Raw genomic sequence first — 25046 nt, forward strand, 5'->3', positions numbered from 1 at the left:
CTGCCAAATCAAAATCTGGTGTGGTATACAGTAGGTGTTTAAAGTTAAAATATAATTCTTATTTTTCTCATATTGGTGACATTAAGCACATGACCCCATACCTCAATTTTATTTTATTTCAGATATATCTGAAATGTGCTTAAGCCCTGAAACTCTATACCAATGACATTTAAGTGCATCTGCAAAACTACGGCCAATGAGTCCATGGATTCAAAAGGAAAGTCAAGGCTTAACCCCATATCACAAATGTTTTAACTTTTATATAAACATACTGTATATATATCATCATAGTAGTCACATGTTTAGATCATAATGTATATTACACTTTAAGGAGTATCATGATTGATGTAATAATGCTATTTCAAGTCTATATGTGACCTGTACTAAAATTTGTTTTTAATAATCTTTTTTTAGCTTTATTCCAAAATTCTGAGCTTGTTTTGCTATACAGCTTTTTTTTGTAACACTATTCTGACAGTTCAGTGATGAAATATTTTTTATACAAAAAAAAAAAAAAAAAAAAAAAAAACCATGCTCAATAAACCTGCAATGTCAAGTCACAAGATGGGCCACAAGATGACAGGGGTACTTGTCCAAACCAAGTAGGGGACTGTTGCTGACCGGACAGTTCCACCCTCTATAAAAGCAGCAGCTTGGGACTCTGAGAGCCGAGAGGCACCAGACACAGGTGAGTGCATTTGTGGTGATGGTCCATGATTGCTTGCTGATGACTATTCATGCTTTCTTACTAAACTTGCTTTTAGTACATATTACCTTAATGCCATGTGACACGCAGTCATCCTGTTTTTCATGTCAAAATAGTCTTGGGGTGACTTAACATCGACCAAAGGTTTTTATTTATTTTTTTCAAAACGCGCAGTGAGTGGCAAAATTAGGGCCACATGAAAACTTTATCTGAGTTTTGAGCTTAATCACAGAATTCTGAGATTCTGAGAATAAAGCTAGAATTCTGAGATCAAATCTCAGAATTTTGAGAATAAAGTCAGAATCTCTGAATTCTGAGATCCTAACTTTATTCTCAGAATTCTGAGATTCTGACTTTATTCTCAGAATTCTGACTTTGATCTCAGAATTCTTGTACAGTATGCATGGGACAGTCTGGAAAATATTATTTGGTGTCCCTTTGAGCATTAATTAGTCTGAAATATTTCTTCCTTTTCATTCAAAATGGATTTTATAACAAGTTATTGGGCAAGTGGCTGATCATCTCAATCTTTCTTTTATAGCATCTTCAGACTATAACAGATACTGTACAACTTGGTGGGTTCACTTGAGGTAAAAGATGTCACAAATAAAAGAACACCAGATAGAGATACTACACCAAAACCAATTAAACCAACTATATCTCACTGAAATAAAAGTAATCTGAACTCCTTCTCATGTTTCAGTCTCCACTAAAGTGCCATCATGAGCACAGATGCAGAGATGGAGGCCTATGGCCCCGCGGCCATCTACCTCCGGAAGCCAGAGAGGGAGAGGATTGAGGCTCAGACCGCTCCATTTGATGCCAAAACCGCCTTCTTTGTGGCTGAGCCTGAAGAGATGTACCTTAAGGGTAAACTTGTCAAGACAGAGGGTGGCAAAGCCACTGTTGAGACTATTTCAGGAAAAGTAAGTAATAATTTCTCATCTGTTTCAAATTGCCTTATGGAAGTGAAACCTGATCACAAGTCTCTAAAACATTTGGAATGTTCTTGTAAAACATTGAACTTTTTTGCTTCACAGACCCTGACTGTTAAAGAGGATGACATCCACGCCATGAATCCTCCAAAGTTCGATAAGATTGAGGACATGGCCATGATGACCCACCTCAATGAGCCTGCTGTGCTGTATAACCTCAAAGAGCGTTTTGCATCATGGATGATCTACGTGAGTTTTTTAACTTATTATATTATAGCTGTTATATGATATTAACATATGAACATCTTCATTTAGGTCCAACATCTCTCCATCACAGATTTTTTTGAATTTATTCTTTATCTTTACATGAGGAACTTTCAAAACAATACAGCAAACAAAGCAACAGACAACAACAAAACTTAATAGTATTGATGCAACACTGTATTAGATAAAAGAGTTTGAAAATCATTTCAGTTTGACTTTAATGGAAATAACAACAGCGCTAAAGGAGTTAAAACTAGACGATGAGACACACAACTTAAATGGGGATTTTTATTGTATTCCTTAATTAATTGATGTATTCATTTAACAGATGATGATACTACTCATTCTTAATATGCTGACTCTATATTAACTGACATTTATTACATTGAACCCTTTTCCAAAAAGTAAGCTAATGCATTTGAACTTCTTGATAAGTGATTCTTAAAAAATAATAGACAGGGAGATAATGAAATCCACCAATAGAGATAGCCACAGAATGAATTGATAATGATTGTTATTGCAATTCATTTGGCTAGTCAGTTCTCGTCAAGTCCCATTCTAGTCAATTCCCGGAAAAAACAGAATCTTGTCAATTCCCGGAATTAACACACAGAAAGCCACATACAGAATAAACCAATTTTCTCTGTAATGGTTTCATTTTTCTACAGCCATTATACTATACTTTCAAAATGATTTGAATTAATATAAATGCTATATTATGATATATTGAGATAATTCAAACATAGAAGCTTTAACATGCAATATTTAAATAAATTTTCAATGTGCCACATTGCATGAAATTAGAGTGTACTGTCTACTGTTCACAGACCTACTCTGGGCTGTTCTGTGTCGTTGTGAACCCCTACAAGTGGCTTCCTGTGTATGATGCTCAGGTTGTTAATGCATACAGAGGCAAGAAGAGGATTGAGGCTCCACCCCACATCTTCTCCATCTCTGACAATGCCTATCAGTTCATGCTCACTGGTAAGATAAGAGTCATTACAGTGTGCTTTTTATAATTGGATGAGATGACACATGACTTTATCTCCAAATGTTTGACAAGATGAGACATGACAGTGATGACACTAAATATGACTGTATTTTGACCAGTCATATACAGCAGTTAAAGTGGATTGTGCATTTCAGATCGTGAGAACCAGTCTATCCTTATTACGTGAGTGAAATACAAATTATTAAATAACTTCTTAGGATCTTTACAGTTATGAAAAAAGAATAATCCAGACACCTCTCTCATCTCCCAGCGGAGAATCCGGTGCAGGAAAGACTGTCAATACCAAACGTGTCATCCAGTACTTTGCAACAATTGCAGTGACTGGAGCTAAGAAGGCAGAGCCAGTAGCTGGCAAAATACAGGTAAAAATTAATTTTGAAAAAAAAAACAACCAAAAAAAACCCCACTAAAAGTCAAAAAGTTAAATATAGGCTATGCCTAATACACCGAATCCATTTTGTCTTCACGTAGGGTTCGCTGGAAGATCAAATCATTGCAGCCAACCCTCTGCTGGAGGCCTACGGTAATGCCAAGACTGTGAGGAATGACAACTCCTCTCGTTTTGTAAGTGTTAAAATGGCACACTATCATACTATCCTATGGTATGTCAGTAAAAAATTGCTCTTTATTCTACTTTTTTTATAGTTATATTTCTAGTATCCTGGTGATATTCTATTATTCATTTATTTAGCCTTTATTTAACCAGGTAGTCCCATTGTGATTAAAAAAAAAAATCTCTTTTACAAGAGAGACCTGGCCAAAACAGCTGCACAAAAATCATATATACAAGTTGCAGACAACCAACATAAAACCAAATACACTGACATACTGAATTACAGATTATAAGTATAAATAAAATCAATACAATGTTAAAACAGTAAAAGGCACGATGAAACTCAAGGCTCCATGATACAGAGTCTAGCAAACAAATTACTTGGAAATAATTAATGAACTATTATCATATTGAATGTCTCCAGAAAATACATTTAGATATAACTAAACAACATGTATTCAAATTATACTTCAAATAAAACTCAGAAAGTGTATTTTAAATGCAATGGATAGTATATTATTAGAATTACAATACATATACGTAGTTGTTCCATTTTAGCACAACTAAGCATACTAAATACATTCACAATACAATAAAACTGAACTTAAGTAACATTTAAAGAACACTTAATATAGTTAAAGTTGTTCCAAAATAGCACATTGTTCGTTTAGTATGAACTTATGAAAATAAGTACAACTTCAGTATACTTTTTCTTTTTTTTTTTTACCTGGGATATTTAGGGTAAATTCATCAGAATTCATTTTGGAACCACTGGAAAACTGGCTTCAGCTGATATTGAAACATGTAAGTCACATTTACAGTTAATGTCAGTACAGACTTTATTGTTACAATTATTAAGTATACATATCCGTATAAAACTGTCATATGAAATTCGTAGACCTGCTGGAGAAGTCCAGAGTAACCTTCCAGCTGTCTGCTGAGAGGAGCTACCATATCTTCTATCAGCTAATGACTGGGCACAAACCTGAGGTCCTGGGTATGTTACTACACAACATAAACTTGGGAAAGAAGAATTATATATTGGCAGAAAACCACATACATTTCTCTAATCTCCTCCAGAGGCTCTTCTGATCACCACCAACCCCTATGACTACCCAATGATCAGTCAGGGTGAAATCACTGTCAAAAGCATCAGTGATGTAGAAGAGTTCATTGCAACAGATGTAAGTAAAGCAAACAAAATTTAAATGTTGTATTCCTTGGCAGAAATGCTCTTGAATTAACATATGTATTTTTATGTGTAATTCAGACTGCGATTGACATCCTGGGCTTCACTGCTGAGGAGAAGATAGGCATCTACAAGCTGACTGGTGCCTGCTTGCATCATGGCAACATGAAGTTCAAGCAGAAGCAGCGTGAGGAGCAGGCTGAGCCTGATGGCACAGAGGGTAATTATGATAACAATATTTTATATTGCATACAGGCCTAACAATGTTTGCAGTGTAACACATATTTCTAAACATGTCCAGTGCATTGAGTGCTAAAATAATTTCTTTCCATCAGTGGCTGATAAAATTGCCTACCTCTTGGGCCTGAACTCAGCTGATATGCTGAAATGCCTGTGCTTCCCCAGAGTCAAGGTCGGAAATGAGATGGTGACCAAAGGTCAGACCGTGCCACAGGTAAAAGAGCTTACAAAAACTGATGAAGTGTAAAATATTTGCAAATGAAACAATGCATATCGGATAGAAAAGCTTAAATAAGATATTTCATGTCCTTTGCCTCTGTTTCTAGGTCAACAATGCTGTCATGGCTCTGTGTAAGTCCATCTATGAGAAAATGTTCTTGTGGATGGTCATCCGTATCAATGAGATGTTGGACACAAAGCAGCCAAGACAGTTCTTCATTGGCGTGTTGGATATCGCTGGATTTGAGATCTTCGATGTAAGTTCATTAATAACACTTCAGCAGTAACATAATATTAGAACTGCTTGGCCATTCAAGTGATTTCATGTCTGTTATTATTATAGTTCAACAGTTTGGAGCAACTCTGCATCAACTTCACCAATGAGAAACTGCAACAGTTCTTCAACCACCACATGTTTGTCCTGGAACAAGAGGAATATAAGAAGGAAGGCATAGAATGGGAGTTCATTGATTTTGGTATGGACTTGGCTGCCTGCATTGAGCTTATTGAGAAGGTAAGTAAAGTCTCTCTGGCGGAACTGTTTTTTTTAATTTTGAAAACATGTTAAATTGCTAATTATTTTCCATATGACCTAATTCTCCATCAGCCAATGGGCATCTTCTCCATCCTTGAAGAGGAGTGCATGTTCCCAAAGGCCTCAGACACAACTTTCAAGAACAAGCTGCATGATCAGCATCTTGGCAAGACTAAGGCCTTTGAGAAGCCAAGGCCTGCAAAGGGCAAGGCTGAGGCTCACTTCTCCCTGGTTCACTATGCTGGTACAGTGGACTACAACATCACTGGCTGGCTGGACAAGAACAAGGACCCACTGAATGATTCAGTTGTTCAGCTCTACCAGAAGGCTGCAAACAAACTACTCGCTTTATTGTATCTATCCCATGCTGCAGCTGATGGTAGGTAAAAAAATGTGTCCAATTTGTTCATATGTGCAACTACAGAAATTCTGCAATGCCATTTGCACTTGATAATCAGTCTTAAAAGTGGATGTTGTTTTTTGTAGCTCTCATGAGACAATATTTTTTGTATAACAGACGCTAAGGGAGGTGGTGGCAAGAAGGGTGGTGGAAAGAAGAAGGGTGGTTCCTTCCAGACTGTGTCTGCTCTTTTCAGAGTATGTTTTCTTTCAAGTTGGTTTGATATAAATCAAAACATGTCTTCAAATAAAGTGGATATTTTACCTTGCCATGGCAATTTATTACTAAAATAATCAATTCCAATCCACAGGAGAACTTGGGCAAGCTGATGACCAATTTGAGGAGCACCCACCCTCATTTTGTGCGCTGCCTGATTCCCAACGAATCAAAGACTCCAGGTAACATAACAGCACCACGTTATTACAAAATATAAATGTGCATATAAAAGTTACTGAATATGTTTTTTTCTACAATGTCCAGGTCTTATGGAGAACTTCCTGGTCATCCACCAGCTGAGGTGTAATGGCGTGCTGGAGGGTATCAGAATCTGCAGAAAGGGCTTCCCCAGCAGAATCCTCTATGGTGACTTCAAGCAGAGGTAATCTAACCCAATACAATATCTCAATGGATTTTGAACTTAACAAATGTACTTTAATATAATGGAAATAAACACTATCTTCACTGTGGCAACATGAATAATAATGCATTTTCTCTTATAGATACAAAGTATTGAATGCCAGTGTCATCCCTGAGGGACAGTTCATTGACAACAAGAAAGCTTCAGAGAAACTCTTGGGCTCCATTGATGTGGACCACACTCAGTACAAGTTTGGACACACCAAGGTCATTTTTATGGGCAACAGGAATAGAGTTTACTTGCATGTAAGTTCTGCTACATCATTTTGTGAGTTGATGACTGACCTTCATTTAACAATGTAGGTGTTCTTCAAAGCTGGTCTGCTGGGTACCCTGGAAGAGATGAGAGATGACAAACTGGCTACACTGGTGACCATGACTCAGGCTCTCTGCAGAGCATATGTCATGAGGAGAGAGTTTGTCAAGATGATGGAGAGGAGGTAGGATAATGATATGGTATACTGAATTGAACAGTCCATTTGAAAGCTTTCCAGATATGATTGTTCTGTTCTATTGTTACACTAAGCAATTCCACAAAACCACATTGCAGTGAAAATTACATTTTGTTTTTGATTTGCTTTATAGAGAATCTATCTATAGCATCCAGTACAATATACGCTCATTCATGAATGTGAAAAACTGGCCATGGTTGAAACTGTACTTCAAGGTCAAGCCTCTTCTGAAGAGTGCTGAGACTGAGAAGGAACTTCAGCAGATGAAGGAGAACTATGACAAGATGAAGACGGACCTGGCTACCGCCCTTGCCAAGAAGAAAGAATTGGAGGAGAAGATGGTTTCCCTGCTGCAGGAAAAGAATGACCTGCAATTGCAAGTATCAGCTGTAAGTGGAATACAAGAGCAGATTTGCCATTTTCTTTTATTATTTTGTATTAATGAATATTTGTTATTTACTACTTCATTTCTTCATTATGTTTCATCCAAAAATTGCTTGTGAATACCATATGTATGTTCAAATAGGAAGGGGAGAACCTCTCTGATGCTGAGGAAAGGTGTGAAGGGCTCATTAAGAGCAAGATCCAGCTTGAGGCCAAACTCAAAGAGACAACTGAGAGACTGGAGGATGAGGAGGAAATCAATGCTGAACTGACTGCCAAAAAGAGGAAGCTGGAGGATGAATGTTCTGAGCTGAAGAAAGACATTGACGATTTGGAGCTCACCTTGGCCAAAGTGGAGAAGGAGAAGCATGCCACTGAGAACAAGGTTCAGTTCATTTTAAATTGATACTTATGCAAAAAGATAAAATATTACTTCTTCTAGAGTTTTGAATGTATATACATAAGAAGTGATAGAACTAAAAACTAACCTTTCCTTCCACTATCAGGTGAAAAACCTGACAGAGGAGATGGCATCTCAAGATGAGTCTATTGCCAAGTTAACCAAGGAGAAGAAGGCCCTCCAAGAGGCCCACCAGCAAACACTGGATGATCTCCAGGCAGAGGAAGACAAAGTCAACACTCTGACCAAGGCCAAGACCAAGCTGGAACAGCAAGTGGACGATGTGAGAAAATTTGTTTGTTAATACTGTCTCTTTATGGTAATTCCGCAGTAATTTGTCTCAACTGCCCCAAAGTATAAACACTATTACAACTGCTGTTATTCAATAGCTTGAGGGTTCACTGGAGCAAGAGAAGAAGCTCCGCATGGACCTTGAGAGAGCCAAGAGGAAGCTTGAGGGAGATCTGAAACTGGCCCAGGAATCCATAATGGATCTGGAGAATGATAAACAGCAATCTGACGAAAAAATCAAGAAGTAAGTTTTATTTTTATTTTGGGTTCATATCCTTACTTTTCACTATCCCACACAATGCAACACCATCAACATGAGTCAGAACTATGACAGTGAAAACTTTCATGTTCTCCATATCAAGGAAAGATTTTGAAATCAGCCAGTTCCTCAGTAAGATTGAGGAAGAACAGTCCCTTGGTGCTCAGCTTCAGAAGAAGATCAAGGAGCTCCAGGTAGCATTTGGCATACAGACTAGATTCAGGAAATCAAGAATAACACATGATATTCAGGTTCATAGGTCTACTTGACATTGCTATCATCAAATCCTAGGCTCGTATTGAGGAGCTGGAGGAAGAGATTGAGGCTGAGCGGGCTGCTCGGGCCAAGGTAGAGAAGCAGAGGGCTGATCTCTCCAGGGAACTTGAGGAGATCAGTGAGAGGCTTGAGGAAGCTGGTGGAGCAACGGCTGCTCAGATTGAGATGAACAAGAAGCGCGAGGCTGAGTTCCAGAAGATGCGTCGTGACCTTGAGGAGTCCACCCTGCAGCATGAAGCCACTGCAGCAGCTCTCCGCAAGAAGCAGGCTGACAGTGTTGCTGAGCTGGGAGAGCAGATCGACAACCTCCAGCGTGTCAAGCAGAAGCTGGAGAAGGAGAAGAGCGAGTACAAGATGGAGATTGATGACCTCTCTAGCAACATGGAGGCTGTTGCCAAGTCAAAGGTGTGTAAAGAGAAAATTGCATTAGGTGTGTGTTTAAAATTAGGAATTATTGTTCAATATATCAACGGTTTTCACTGGGAGAATAAAGAAAGGTTCTATCTGCCATATTCTCTTTTCTACTACTATTTTGATATTTAGTTAGATAGTATTTGAGTAACATACCAATTTTCATTGTTTACAGGGCAATCTGGAGAAAATGTGCAGAACTGTTGAGGACCAGTTGAGTGAACTCAAGGCCAAAAATGACGAGAATGTTCGCCAGCTGAATGACATGAGTGCACAGAAGGCAAGACTCGCGACAGAGAATGGTGAGTCACCTGTAATGAACAATTATGTTAGTGGGTTCATCATTTCATATATAACACATTTCTATGTGTTTTAGGTGAGTTTTCCCGCCAGCTTGAGGAAAAAGAAGCTCTTGTTTCCCAGCTGACCAGGGGCAAGCAGGCTTTCACTCAGCAGATTGAGGAGCTCAAGAGACATGTTGAGGAGGAAGTGAAGGTATGGGATCTGAATTTTATCAGGCATTCTCAGGCCAATTATCTGTTGCTTAGTATGAGAGCAATTTGAAAGGTAATGCGTATTTGTACATGTGTCTCACATCAGTTAGATGAAACTGTCATGTTTCTTGTAATGTTTCATAGGCCAAGAATGCCCTGGCCCATGCTGTTCAATCTTCCCGCCATGACTGTGACCTGCTCAGAGAGCAGTATGAGGAGGAGCAGGAGGCTAAGGCTGAGCTGCAGCGTGGCATGTCCAAGGCCAACAGCGAGGTGGCTCAGTGGAGGAGTAAATATGAGACTGATGCTATCCAGCGCACTGAGGAGCTGGAAGATGCCAAGTAAATAAAACCTTTAACCTTTTTTGTAGAATAGATTACAATTACAATAATTCCGATAAATAATTTGCTGTGTCTAACATTTGAGTATAAACAACTCCTTCTCTGCAGGAAAAAGCTTGCCCAGCGTCTGCAGGATGCTGAAGAATCCATTGAGGCTGTGAACTCAAAGTGTGCCTCTCTGGAAAAGACCAAGCAGCGGCTGCAGGGTGAGGTGGAGGACCTCATGATTGATGTAGAGAGAGCTAATGCTGTGGCTGCTAACCTTGACAAGAAGCAGAGGAACTTTGATAAGGTAAAGGGTTACACAAGGTATCAAACCAGATTTATTAAAATATCACACACATCTATGTTACTTATTAATCATTTTTATTTACTATATAATACTAGGTCCTGGCAGAATGGAAACAGAAGTATGAGGAGGGCCAGGCAGAGCTGGAAGGAGCCCTGAAAGAGGCTCGCTCTCTCAGCACTGAAATGTTCAAGATGAAGAACTCTTATGAGGAGGCTCTGGATCAACTGGAGACCTTGAAGAGAGAGAACAAGAACCTGCAGCGTATGTCAACTGCTATCTACATTTGGGACAAATAATCATTCATAACATGCCAACTACATACAAAAACTAAAAGTTGTTTTTTTTCCTGTAGAGGAGATCTCAGACCTGACTGAACAGATTGGTGAGGCTGGAAAGAGTATCCATGAGCTGGAGAAAGCTAAGAAGACAGTGGAGAGTGAGAAGGTTGAAATTCAGTCAGCTCTGGAGGAAGCAGAGGTACAACAAAATCAGGAGTTGACAACGATTCCTTGTGTTATGCTACTTTAATAAAAATCCAGCAGTTGTCAGTTCTTGAGTTGGTTTAATCAAAACTGTATTATGACAATGAGGAAAGGTAACTTAAAGGTACTGCATGCAGGATTTCTCATTAACATTTATCTTCAAAATTATTTTGGATGCTACATTCTAATGCTACTAAAAACATCATTCTTGCTGTTACTGAAAATAGGTGTTTCAATTTGGGACTTTTGCTATGCTAATAACCCATATCCCATCATTCAATGGGATGAGAAATTCTGAAATATGCTGATAGAAGAAGCTCTATTAGTTAGTTTTTTTTTATCACAAATAATTTCAAATGTGACAGTATGTTTAGAGAAAATCATATATGGGTTACTTTTAATAATGTAATTGTTTGAATTACTTCAAGGGTACCCTGGAGCATGAGGAGGCCAAGATTCTCCGTGTTCAGCTTGAGCTCAACCAGGTCAAAGGTGAAGTTGACAGGAAGCTGGCAGAGAAGGATGAGGAGATGGAGCAGATCAAGAGGAACAGCCAGAGGGTGATTGACTCCATGCAGAGCACTCTGGACGCTGAGGTCAGGAGCAGGAATGATGCCCTGAGAATCAAGAAGAAGATGGAGGGAGACCTGAATGAGATGGAGATTCAGCTGAGCCACGCCAACAGGCAGGCTGCTGAGGCCCAGAAACAACTGAGGAATGTCCAGGGACAGCTCAAGGTACATTTTATACTATCATTTATTGATAGTTGTTATCGAAGAGTGAATAAAGCACTTAATACATATATACGTTTATCTTTGGTTCCAGGATGCCCAACTGCACCTTGATGATGCTATCAGAGGGCAGGAAGAAATGAAGGAGCAAGTTGCCATGGTGGAGCGTAGAAATGGTCTGATGGTGGCTGAGATTGAGGAGCTGAGAGTCGCTCTGGAGCAGACAGAGAGAGGCCGCAAAGTGGCTGAGCAGGAACTGGTTGATGCGAGTGAGCGTGTGGGACTGCTTCACTCTCAGGTTTGTGGTTAAAGATTAACCTGAATCATAATTCTTCTAAGATATAACAGGAATGTCTTGAAAATATTGTCTTATCTTTTCTCATATCCAGAACACCAGTCTTATGAACACCAAGAAGAAGCTGGAAGCTGACCTTGTCCAGGTTCAGGGTGAGGTGGATGATTCTGTTCAGGAAGCAAGAAATGCTGAGGAGAAGGCCAAGAAGGCTATCACTGATGTGAGTTTACATCTCTGTCTCTACAGCCTTTCCTGCAGACATAAATTTTGCCACTAAACTAACAATAGTATAGTGGTTAAATAATTAATGAAATTTTTCTCAGATGAATTGGAATGACAGAACGTTCATCATTTCAGGCGGCCATGATGGCTGAAGAACTGAAGAAGGAGCAGGACACCAGTGCTCACCTGGAGAGGATGAAGAAGAACCTGGAGGTCACAGTCAAAGACCTGCAGCACCGTCTGGATGAGGCTGAGAATCTGGCCATGAAGGGTGGCAAGAAGCAGCTCCAGAAACTGGAGTCCAGGGTATGCACTGTATATAAATGCTCACAATTTATCAGTTTCCGCATGAAAATCACACTTTCATAGTGTGGAATACATCTACTTAAAGTTCTCAGTATTGACATCCTCTACAAAATTTTGATTTATTATTTATCGTCACATGTTACAGGTGCGTGAGCTGGAAACTGAAGTGAGGCTGAGCAGAGACGTGGAGCTGATGCTGTTAAAGGAGTCCGCAAATATGAGAGGAGAGTCCAAGGAGCTCACCTACCAGGTCCTCTTCTGTCTATCTAGAATAAAACTAAGGCTTCTCTTTCATGCTATGTTTGCTCACTCTCTTTATTAATCCATAACTGTAGACTGAAGAGGACAAGAAGAATGTGACCAGACTTCAGAATCTGGTGGACAAGCTGCAGCTCAAAGTCAAGGCCTACAAGAGACAGTCTGAGGAGGCTGTAAGTCAAATACATTGATAGGGCTGCAACTAACGATTATTTTCATTGTCGATTAATCTGTCGATTATTTTCTCGATTAATCGATTAGTTGTTTGGTCTCTAAAATGTCAGAAAATGGTGAAAAATGTCGATCAGTGTTTCCCAAAGCCCAAGATGACGTCCTCAAATGTCTTGTTTTGTCCACAACCCAAAGATATTCAGTTTACTGTCATAGAGGAGTAAAGAAACCAGAAAATATTCACATTTAAGAAGCTGGAATCAGAGAATTTTGACTTATTTTTCTTAAAGAATTACTCAAACCGATTAATCGATTATCAAAATAGTTGGCGATTAATTTAATAGTTGACAATTAATTGATTAATTGTTGCAGCTCTATACATTGATATGAGATAAATCATTTCAAACAGAATTAATAATAATGCCAATCTAAACTCGCTTTCAACTGAAACAATGTAACTCTAAAACTCTTTACAGGAGGAGCAGGCCAACTCTCACCTGTCCAGGTACAGGAAGGTTCAGCATGAGATGGAGGAAGCTCAGGAGCGTGCTGACATCGCTGAGTCCCAGGTCAACAAGCTGAGAGCCAAGAGCCGTGAGGCTGTAAAGGTATCTTTGTGATAAGTTGTTTGCATGCTCATGATATCAGTTATGTTCACAGTAGAAGTCATGACAGTGATTTGATATGCTATGCACTTTTGCTGTTGATAGGCTAAATTAAAATCATGCCTTACTGTATATAGCAAATTCCAAATTTGAATTCCCACATAAGAGATTGTGACACTTTTTCTAATTTTTGTGCAGAAAAAGAGGACTACCTCTTAGGTGACTTGATTGATAAACTGAAATTGAATCTTAATATTGCTCATTTAATATTTTTATTTTCTCCTCTTTTTAGTCTGAGGCTGAATAAGAGAAGTTGAGGCCAAGTGAGGCCTTTCAACAGAGTTCATAAAATATGAACCAAAGGTTGAATGCCCTGTTACAGTTCAATAAAGATGATTATTGTCTTCACCATCCTGTATCCTGTCATTTCTTCTTTGATTACTCCATTATTTGGTTGCCCAGAAAAACAATTTACTCCACTGCAGCTAGATGGAGATGTATCTAAGTAGAGCAGTTAGCCCTGCTGTAATGTCTGAGGATATGTTTTAGCTTATGGAGTTGCTGCAGGGAGGCTAGGTGTTGGATGTTCAATAGCAGAAAGGATGCAAGTTTTGTTTGATCAAGCATTTCTCCTGATACATAACTGTATCACAAATTGAACCTTACAATCTCCAGTTAAAGTGGAATTTTGAAATAGAACTTTTTCAATTGGGACTTTTTATCTACTTAAAGATCCAGTGCAGTGATTTCAACTCAGTCACGAAAAGTTTGATGTTTTATGGTTAGATAGTACAAGGCTTGTGGGACTGAGCGAGAGCCTAACGTTCCCTATGACTGTGCCATCCATCGCATGCCAATATTTCTTTGGGGAACAAATATTCGGGACTTCGGTACCCAGCAGCAATAAAGGCAAAGACATTTTGGCTAGTTTGGCAAGTAGCTGGCTGGCTATTATCTGACAGACTATGGAACACCTGATTAACTATGCATACGGTTGACCAATCAGAGCAATCATTAAAATCTGGATGTAGGTGACATCATTTACACCAGGAAGTAGAGTCTAATTCTAAATCGGTTTCATTCTGTTGACAACCAATCCAAAAAATTGAGATTTGTGGTAACATCATTAGCCTCAAATAGTGCTTGATGATGCTCTTGTTTAATTTTATGTAGTAATAATTTTGGGTTATATCTCCAATGTCCTTCGTGAATCACTGTCCCCATAACAGCCTATTGATAAATGATAATTCCATAGTAGTTTCATATTGGAGGGGGGGAGGGGGGGGGGCACTATATTCTAAGTCAAGGCTCACTGTGGGCCCCTCTACCAATAATATTTTGCTGCTTCTCCAAACCAAGGGCCAGAATAAAAGTCACAACCATTTATCATAAAATGTTTATTTTCTTACATGCTTCTGGGTATCAATGTATTATTTTTTTTAATAATAAATGAAAGATTTTATTTACGAAAAATATAATAATAATAATAATAATAATAATAATAATTATAATAATAATAATAATAGAGGACAATAATAATTACATTCTTATTCTTATTATAGAGATCTATGGTGTCAGAACCTCACATGTGAATTCACAAAAGGACTGCAATGCTTTTGTGATTGTTGAACCATCGCAGAAAACAGACAAACCACCAGTCTGAGATGATTTGCCATTATAGGCTGCAAAGTTGTACAATTTTTGACTTGACTATGATCCAGGACAAGATTAAGCGCCAGCCACTCAAAGCTCCCATGCAATATCTGCCATTGATATGCTGTCAACACGTCGGGTTCTGGCATCTGGCTCCCTCCAGACACCTGTCTGTGCCTCCGAGGTATTGCAGCCATCTATCAGCAGGGCAGTGTCTGATGTTTTTGAAGCCATTGTCAGAGTGCATTTCCATGGCTTGGTCCGCAGACGTTATTCATATTGTAGCGAGCCTGTGAGGGAACTTGACCTACAGTAGAGTATTCAGTTTACCAAACGTTAAGTTTTGCTGACTGTCACAAAACTTGCCATCAGTAACTGTCAAGGTTCTCTGTTCTATAGGTAGCTTACTGCTATCAACCAAGGGAGATTTAACTAAAACGTTATTCATGCTGAGTTTAGCTAACATCAATACTCTGTTACCTTTCTCTCAGCTGTGTCTCTCTGCTGCGCTTGCCTGTGTCTTTTAGAAACATCTCCTGAAACAACATTTCCATAGTCTACTGATGCTTGATAGCTACTGTATCCTAAACTCTAACTGGCCAAGTAAATACATGCAAACGTTCCCTTTATGTAGCCACAACTTCGTGTTTTGGGCAAGTTATCTTGTCAAATAGCAATGTTAGCAGTGTTGGTCACCCACCAGCTGTCATATATGGTAAGATTTAGTATGCCCAATTGTTACGACAGTTACGGTAAGGTGTTGCAAATACTGTGCTGCTTGATGGCAGGGGGTGACAAAGGGAGAAACCCAAGGTATTGTTGTAAATGAATAGTCTACCTGATGCCTTATAGACAGAACAGAATGAAACTGTGCTTTGTTCCAAAGGAGAGCCTTCTTCTTCATTTTACACCAGCTAGTTAAGCATGAAGCCATTAACAATCCAAATGAAGCTACTTACAGTAAATTCAGTCAGAAAGTGCACTGGTCAGAGACTTTGTTTCTTTGTTTTATCATTCTTGATGATACAAGTGACACACAATTACCCATAAGTATATGCCACAAATTACATAAATATATGAATAAGCAACCTTATACATGTTAAATAGCAACGAAGAACATGCTACATCTGCAATGAAGTTCTGGTTAGGGCCTTATATGTTAGAAATTAGGCTTCAAACAAAGTTTTACAGTGTGTCTAAAAAATAAACAACAGCTAATGAAATAAGACAACCAGACCAGATCACAGCCTGTGCACTACCAAACAGTATAAAGTTCAGTGAATGTGATTTATACTTAATGACATGTGATCTTACATTTGCAAAATGTCTTTCCACTATTGATTATGTTGTATCATCTTACCCTCTGGGCAAATATGTGCAATCATTTCATATCACCCATATCCGTTGTAAAATTGGACACTTGGTCTGGACATACAGCACATTGCACATACAGGATGTCCTCCCTCCCATCCGCAGAAAATAGATTAGATTAGAATAAAAATGTAGTTATTGAGGGAATGACTTGATCTAGGTAATCAATATCAGCAACAGATAAGCCATTAAGAGAGTGATGAAAAATACTCAAAATATGTATTTGTTTACTTGGTCATACATTTCCCATACATGTCACTCCATCTGCTCAAATCAGTATCTCCAAAAAGTCACCTTGGAAAATACAGGAATTTAGAAAAAGGTGGGTGATTCGCATTTTGGAAACATATTCTGAAATGGTTTAACTGTTCCTATGTTCATGAAACATGTTCTCTGTGTGACAGCCAATGCCAGCAATGACCCAAAAATGCAACAAAGGTGATAAGCCTTCAAGCTTTCCCAGGACACTAGCACCATGTTTCCACAACAGACGCCAGCTCCTTAGTATCAAATGAAGCAAATGGATGAAGTTCTTTTTGACTTATGTGGAACTTATTTCGGGTCTGATCCCAAGTGAGCTGGCAACTATTTTCAAGACCATTTAGGGATATATATAATACTGCTTAACCTTTAAAGAAAGAACCTCACCTTTAATTATATTACAGGAATATGAGATGTGCCAGTGCCCTGTAACTGCACATCAGAAACATTTGGGTGCATTTCCAAAACTAAGCTCCATGCTTGCATCTGACATTGCCCATTAATATGATGCAATCCCTTTTAATAAAGTGTTTTTTATTTGCAAAGCATTATTGGCACACTCAGTTTTTATGAGCAGAATGAAAGCTTTGGTAAGTATAGTCATAAACAACATGAATTGATTTGTTAAAGACTGCATGCAACTGTCAAATTGGTATTATAGATTAATGTAGAATGTTTTTTTTTTGTGTTTAAAATTCAATTAAGCTATGTTGATAATTTTCTTATATCTGTGGCATTTAGGAGAGTGGCCCTGATTTCCAAATTTATTTCATTTCAGAGATTTTAGGTGTGCCAAAGTCCTGAAACTGAATACCTATGACATTTGGACACTTCTCAACGCCCAAAGCTGCCTATGAATAAAAAAGATAGCTTGCGTACTTACACTTGGAGGCAGTGGTAGACTATAAGCTAGAGAAACAAGCTAATGACTGGCTGAGATAATCTAGGGGAAAAAGTAAATAAGCATCTCTCCTCCCTAAATAACTTGACATTCTTGTTCACTTGAGCGAGACACTTAACTCCCAATTGGATCCAGTGGAATAGCTCTGTGGCCAACAATATAATGGTGTGTTTGAACAAGCTTCTAGGTGTGAGTGTGTGTATGTTTATAACCCACCCCTTGCAACTCCTCCTTCGTTGCTGTAAAGGGAATGTGTTCAGTCAACTTGTCTGGTTAAATTAGAGCATGACAGTACTTAAAAATCTGTTTTAGCGGCAAGAAAAGTATATAAATACTATACATCAACAATGTATTTCATTCCACTGCAAATATTTTACTTAATACACTGTGTTTAAACATTGATTTTAGAAATGAATAGGCCTATTTTAACACCAACGGTGTATTGGTTGCATTGACATTGCAATAGAATCAAGTCTATTATCATGTTGTAATGCATTATTAATGCAAGTATTTTTTAATAATATATTTTCTACCTGTTTTGTTATTTTGACACATCAGAATTCTTACAATTATTTTATTACATTATTATGACAATTGAGCTCAATATCCATTCAAAGATATTTTAATTATTAAGAATTAATAATATTAAGAATTATACTTACAAGCTATAAATATAAATCTCATCATCATAAAATAAGCAACAAGATGACAAGAGTGTTGACCAAATAGAGCGAGGGACTTCTGCTGACCAGGCACTCCCACCCTCTATAAAAGAAGCAGCTCTGGACTTCTGCATGCCTGCATTTCCATAGTTGGTAGTTAAAGTTAATATGTTGATGATTATTCATGCATGTCTTCCATACTTACCTTTTCATAGTTACTTTGATTTCAGGTGACATCTATGTGTGATATGTATGTGATGTATGCCATGTCAAAACAGTCGGTTGAGTTGACAATAACATTATTTTAAAGCTTTTGTTTTATTTTTTACATTTTATACAATAGGGAAACAACTATTTAAAGACCATTACAATTTCTCAGTTGCTGGAGGGCAGTTGAACGGATGGTAAAAATATAGCAAGACCATTGGTATTTGAACAGTCAGCTAATTCCCAAAAGATTAAACAAAAAGAACAACATTTTATGCAGCAAAGTGTAGTGTGGGAATTCTTTCAAATCACAGATTCTTTGACTACTTTACTGATTCTACTGAATTCAATTGCCATTTATCAACTAAATCTGGAGAGGTTTTGCCTGGATGACACCTTCACCCTCAACTGGTCTGAAACTACTTCTTGAATTTCAGATACTAATCTGATTTTTAAAAATGAAAAACAAAGTTATTGAATTTATGTTAGATTATCTGAAAAAAAAATGTCATAGTGTCTTGAGACTACATCAGATACTCTACCGCTAATCCTCTGTTGGGATCAACTGAGGTAAAAGATGTCACTATACGTACATAACAGAGTATCAACAACGCCAGATAAAAAAAAACTATACCAAACATTGCCTATATCTCATTGAAATATTCTTACACTATTTTGAACTCTTCATTTTTTCAGTTTCAACTAAAGTACCATCATGAGCACAGATGTGAAGATGGAGGCCTATGGCCCTGTGGCCATCTACCTCTGCAAACCAGAGAGGGAGAGGACTGAGGCTCAGAACACTCCATTTGATGCCAAACCGCCTTCTTTGTGGCTGATTCTGATGAGACGTACCTCAAGGGTATACTCGTCAAAAAAGAGGGTGGCAAAGGCACTGTTGAGACGGTTACTGGAAAGGTATGTTAATAAATATTATTTGTTAGTTATTTGATAGAGTATCTTTGTAAACTTAGCATAAGTTTTTTCACTGTATGTCCTTTTCAGACCCTCACTGTTAAGGAAGGACTTTGAAACCAGCCAGCTCCTCAGTAAGATTGAGGAAGAACAGTCCCTTGGTTCTCAGCTTCAGAAGAAGACAGAGGAACTCCAGGTAAAACACGTGAGCAGTAGATTAGAATGCATGAATTAAGAAACACATACTGTTCAATCAGCCCGCCATGACTGCGACCTGCTCAGAGAGCAGTTTGGGGAGGAGCAGAAGGCTAAGGCTGAGCTGCAACGCAGTATGTCCAAGGCCAACAGCAAGGTGGCTCAGTGGAGGAGTAAATATGAGACTGATGCTATCCAGCGCACTGAGGAGCTGGAGGAGGCCAAGTAAAAGTTTCTATTCTTTAACAGGTTCAATACATTCATTGTCTGAAATTTGAGGAAAACCAACTATTTATTTTGCAGAAAAAAGCTAGCTCAGCATCTACAGGAGACTGACGAATTAATAATATTGACTCTGAGGTGGAGGACCTCATGACTGATGTAGAAAGAGCTAATGCTCTGGCTGCTAACCTTGACAAGAAGCAGAGGAATTTTGATAAAGTAAAGGATGACGCACAATTTATTAAATAAAATACAAATTAAAATATTAACACAAATATTACTTAATAATTTAGATTTTACCATATAATACTAGGTCCTGGCAGAATGAAACACAAGTATGAGGAGGGCCAGGCAGAGCTGGAAGGAGCCCAGAAAGAGGCTCGCTCTCTTAGCACTGAACTGTTCAAGATGAAGAACTCTTATGAGGAGGCTCTGGATCAACTGGAGACCATGAAGAGAGAGAACAAGAACCTGCAGCATAGGTCAACTACTATTTGAGATAAATAATCATTAATTATTGACCAGATAAGAAAGAAATACAATGTGTATATTTTGCATGCTTTTCTTCTGTAGAGGAGATTTCAGACCTTACTGAGCACTTTCAAACACTAGATATGCAATTCATTTAGTCACATTTGTCCTTGTTTAAATGGTATTTAGAATAGTGACATTTCATAAATTACATGTGCTAAAGGGCACAATGGAGCATGAAGAGTCCAAGATTCTCTGTGTTCAACTTGAGCTCAACCAACTCAAAAAGTGAAGTTGACAGAAAACTGGCAGAGAAGGATGAGGAGATGGAGCAGATAAAGAGGAATAGCCAGAGGGTGATTGACTCCATGCAGAGCACTCTGGACTCTGAGGTCAGGAGCAGGAATGATGCCCTGAGAATCAAGAAGATGATGGAGGGAGACCTGAATGAGATGGAGATTCAGCTGAGCCACGCCAACAGGCAGGCTGCTGAGGCCCAGAAACAACTGAGGAATATCCAGGGACAACTCAAGGTAATAGTCCTAGGTAGTAATACATATGGCTCTTAGGTGAGCAGAAGCAGTTAATTGATATACATTTTTCTTTAGTTCCAGGATGCCCAACTGCTCTCAGAGGACAGGAAGACATGAAGGAGCAGGTTTCCCATGGTTGAGCATAGAAATGGTCTGATGCTGGCTGAGAGACAGACAGAGGCCGCAAAGTGGCTGAGCAGGAACTGGTTGATGCGAGTGAGCGTGTGGGACTGCTTCACTCTCAGGTTTGTGGCTGAAAAATCACCTGAATCATATCCCCTCCAAGATATAAAAAGTATGTCTTGAAAATATTGTGTTATCTTTTCTCATATCTAGATCACCAGTCGTCAATGATTGTGTCCAGTCGATGATTGTGTCCAGGAAGCAAGAAATGCTGAGGAGAAGGCCAAGAAGTGATGTGAGGTTTCAGCTGTCTCTCCTATTTTATATAGCTTTTACTGCCAACAACAGTTTGTCTACTTATTTAATTCAATAATGTCAATAGCTTTCTTTCAGTTAACATTTTAATGAACAACCAAAACGGCTCCGACCTACCTGAACTCCCTCATTCAGGTCTATGCTCCCTCCCGTTCACTACGCTCTGCCAAGGAGCGGCGCCTGATGCTGCCACGACAGCAAGGCCCTAAGTCACTAGCTAGACTCTTCTCTTCTGTGATTCCCCGGTGGTGGAACGAGTTACCAAACTCCATTCGATCTGCAGAGTCCCTCTCAGTCCTTAAGAAAAGGCTAAAGACCCAGCTCTTTAGCGAATACCTTCTCACCTAATGGCCTGTGTAACCAAACCAAAATTTTTTTTTTTATAATTTTGCCTCTATGCACTCTATACATTGCCTCATAGCACTGCCTCGTAGCACCTATGTCCTGCTGGACCAGAACTTAGCTTTATAGCACTTACTCTCGTTGTTCTCTCCTAACTAGAACCTTGCTTGTGTTGTATGAAAATCTCATGTGTAAGTCGCTTTGGATAAAAGCGTCTGCCAAATGTGAAATTGTAATTGTAATTGTAATGAGGGAATTCTCATAATTTCAGCCGGCCATGATGGCTGAGGAGCTGAAGAAGGAGCAGGACACCAGTGCTCACCTGGAGAGGATGAAGAAGAACCTGAAGGTCACAGTCAAAGACCTGCAGCACCGTCTGGATGAGGCTGAGAATCTGGCCATGAAGGGTGGCAAGAAGCAGCTCTAGAGTCCAAGTTATACATTATACTGTATATAAATGTCTACAATTTAGCAGAGTTTCAATATGAAAAGCACATTCTTAAAGAGGAACATAGTTTTAACCAATAAGGACCAGACAGCATGCACTATAATAATTTTTGGAATAGCTAAGAGGCATTTTTAGGCACGAGTGCTTCCTAATGCTGCTTTGTTGGCTTGCAAGATGCACATGTCCAGTGGGAATTAAATAAATTGCATCACAGAATGAGGCTGTAAAGAGCTATAATTTTTTGTGTGATTACTCTGCTGATGGAGGGTTGCAACAGATCCAAATCATCACTGCTGCTCTGTTGCCATATATCTTGATATTGTGATTACTTTTAAAATAATAATAGCGTTAATGCCGTAATAGCATTACTTTGTTGAGTAGAAGATGTGAGCACATCTCTAGTGAGATCAAGATCCACCACAAACCTCATCCCTTGCACAATCAAGCTTTATTAACTCCTTGTCATTTGCGTTTGGAGAACATTTCTTCTGACACTGCCTGCTGCAGCCAAATTCTCAGCTTTCCAAAAGTCCTCCTCCCTACTCTTAACAGTTCTTCACCTGAGGATGCTTTGTGAATAGTTTCTTAGAAATTCTTAGAAAACATCAGAATTTTCTTAGAATTTGACCACTAGGACCAACTCTTAGTACTAGAAAGCTTTGTGAATATGGCCCCAGGTTTAAAAGGGTCTATGTATAATTTATGGTTCCAATGCTGGCCTCTATCATTCAGTGTTGTCATTGGAACAACACTCTACCCTCTGTAGAGCAAGACCATCAGCAGCATGGCACCGGTTGGACTGTTTCAGAATCAACAACAATGAACGTTCTATTTTTTTTCCTCTATTTATTTATTTTTTGTTCAATGGATGCTTGCTGTGATTAGGATACTGACATTAGCACAATTTCTGCTGTTTGTGGATTCTTGTAACATATCGAAGGTAAGGAGTCGTTATTTTGTATGTGAAGTAACACTACATCCCGGAGCATAAATGTGCTGGTCTGTTAAAATTCTAGCTGTCTGGAGAATAATATACATGCCGAATTTACCAGAACACCTTACTGATTAGCATATAAGACTCACATTATATTTTCTGATGTGTTTTTTGCCAATAAGTAAGGCAATAATAAATTGTCAGATTTTTGAACGGACCTTGGTGTGGTAGGAGGGTCTTCAAACAACAACAAAAACACAGCCTTGACCCACTCCTATGTTTTTGAATGCAGAAATCTCTCCAGTGCGTGTGCCGTGGCTGTTCACTTTGTTTCACTCACTAGAATTTGGATATTTAGTCATATTATGCTTTAGTAAAGCAGAAGTATTAGACATTTAAGTTTAGGTTGAGGGAACGTGGTCTGCCTAATGATGATCAAAAAGACTACAGGGGCCTCTTGATTTCCCAGAGTGAGGAAGAGAATGCATATAGGCGGTTGACATTCTTACATCCCTAAAATGGCAATAATCTCATTCATTGTTGCTTTGGATAATAGAACAATACTTCTGTTCAATATTCTTTTACTTACTTTGAGCTAATCCATCCCAAGGCTTATGCCAATTTGTGACATTATTGACTTGTTTTACATGTAGACCTAAAAAAAACAATGAAATGTGTAATCATAATCAAAAGCAGAATTCCTGCCTCATATGCATCTTTAGTGTGAAATACAAAGTAGACAAGTCTGCAGGAACAAAAAAGCACCTTTAGTCCAGTGTCTCAATACTGTGTTACGGCTGTGGCCATACCCCCAGAAGATTCCCTACTGTTTCCTTGTGTTTCCCCTTCCCTGTGTTCCCAGTGCTCCCCTGTCTGTCTCTCTCTCTCTCTGTCTATGCTTTGTTTGTGTGTGTATTGGCATGAGGCGAGTGTGGTCTCCCTTTCTCGTTCTCCTGGCTCCCGGCTCTGCTCACCCTGCACACCTGTCTGCAATCGGCTCATCACCTCTCCCAGTCTGCTCACCTGCCTCTCATCAGCTCATCTGCCTGCAGTGTATCTACCCCGGCTCTTCAACCATTCTTCGCCAGATTGTTGTTTCAACCACAGTGGTAGTTACACTTAAAGGCCAATCTAGCTAGAAATCCCAGTGACTTTGTCTCTTCGTGTTTCCTGTGACTAACCAGCCTCTCTTATCCCAGGACCATCACCCACCTGCCTGTCCTCCTGGCTGTCTCCCTGCCTGCCTGCCAGCAACCTCCTAGCCTCCAAGCTACACCTGCCTGCCAAGCTTCCCCTCATCCCACACTCACGCCAAGGCCGCTCCTCCCTTATAATAAAACCTTTTCCTTAACCACACCACCCTGTCCGTGTCCTGCGTTGGGTCACACCTGTGTTCTTAACATACTGATGCTTTTGGCTATGTGATATTATTTGGGCTATACTAGATTATCCATCCTGATCAAATTTATACGTTTGGTTTATAATGGATGAATTAAAATAATGAGTAGACTAATTGTTAAGAGATAAAGCATTTTGCATACATTTATCATGTTCAAATGTGAGAATTTCACATAATGCAGGAGATATTTATTTCCACTTTTTCTTGTAAAATGAAATTATTCATCTCTTACATTTTACATGGAAAAATCTCTAAAGTAAACTGCTGTTTTGCGTTAACAAGATATCTACATATAAATGTGTCCTCTAAATATATCCTTCTCTCTACGGCAAACACGAATCACTGCTCCCTCCCTTAGCTGGTTTTATTTGTGACCATACTAATACCTTGTGATCTGCTGGTAAGATGGCAAATAAGCCAAGTCTGCACACAACTATGATGAATGAAAGATGAGATGATGCCGAACTTTCCCTCCAGTCATTTTTTTTAATTTCTGTCAATATATTAATTCCTACTCCTCTATATCTGCATCTTTTTCATTCTTGTTAGCAAAACAGCAGGGGCATCTTTAGCATTCTGTTAGATTTGTGTGGAACTTATTTGGGGTCTTATCTCATCTGAGTTGGCAACTCTTGTTATAATCCATTCCTAGGAGACATATAACGCCCCTCAAACTTTAATGGTAAGACCATCAGCCTGAATTTAATTTCAGAAATCTGAGATGTGTGCGTGTCC

General features: G+C 38.9%; 2 pseudogenes; both read left to right on the forward strand.

The window, feature by feature from the left end:
* Nucleotides 1-1428: 1428 nt before the first annotated feature.
* Nucleotides 1429-13578, forward strand: LOC139650258 (myosin heavy chain, fast skeletal muscle-like; annotated as a pseudogene).
* Nucleotides 13579-19129: 5551 nt separating this feature from the next.
* On the forward strand, nucleotides 19130-21957 carry LOC139650247 (myosin heavy chain, fast skeletal muscle-like; annotated as a pseudogene).
* Nucleotides 21958-25046: the final 3089 nt, after the last annotated feature.

Source organism: Centroberyx affinis, unplaced genomic scaffold, assembly GCF_046629955.1.
Source record: "Centroberyx affinis isolate AG114_WGS23_722 - 3 ecotype Tasmania unplaced genomic scaffold, CSIRO-AGI_Caff_v1 ptg001471l_1, whole genome shotgun sequence".
Classification (NCBI taxonomy): Eukaryota; Metazoa; Chordata; class Actinopteri; order Beryciformes; family Berycidae; genus Centroberyx; species Centroberyx affinis.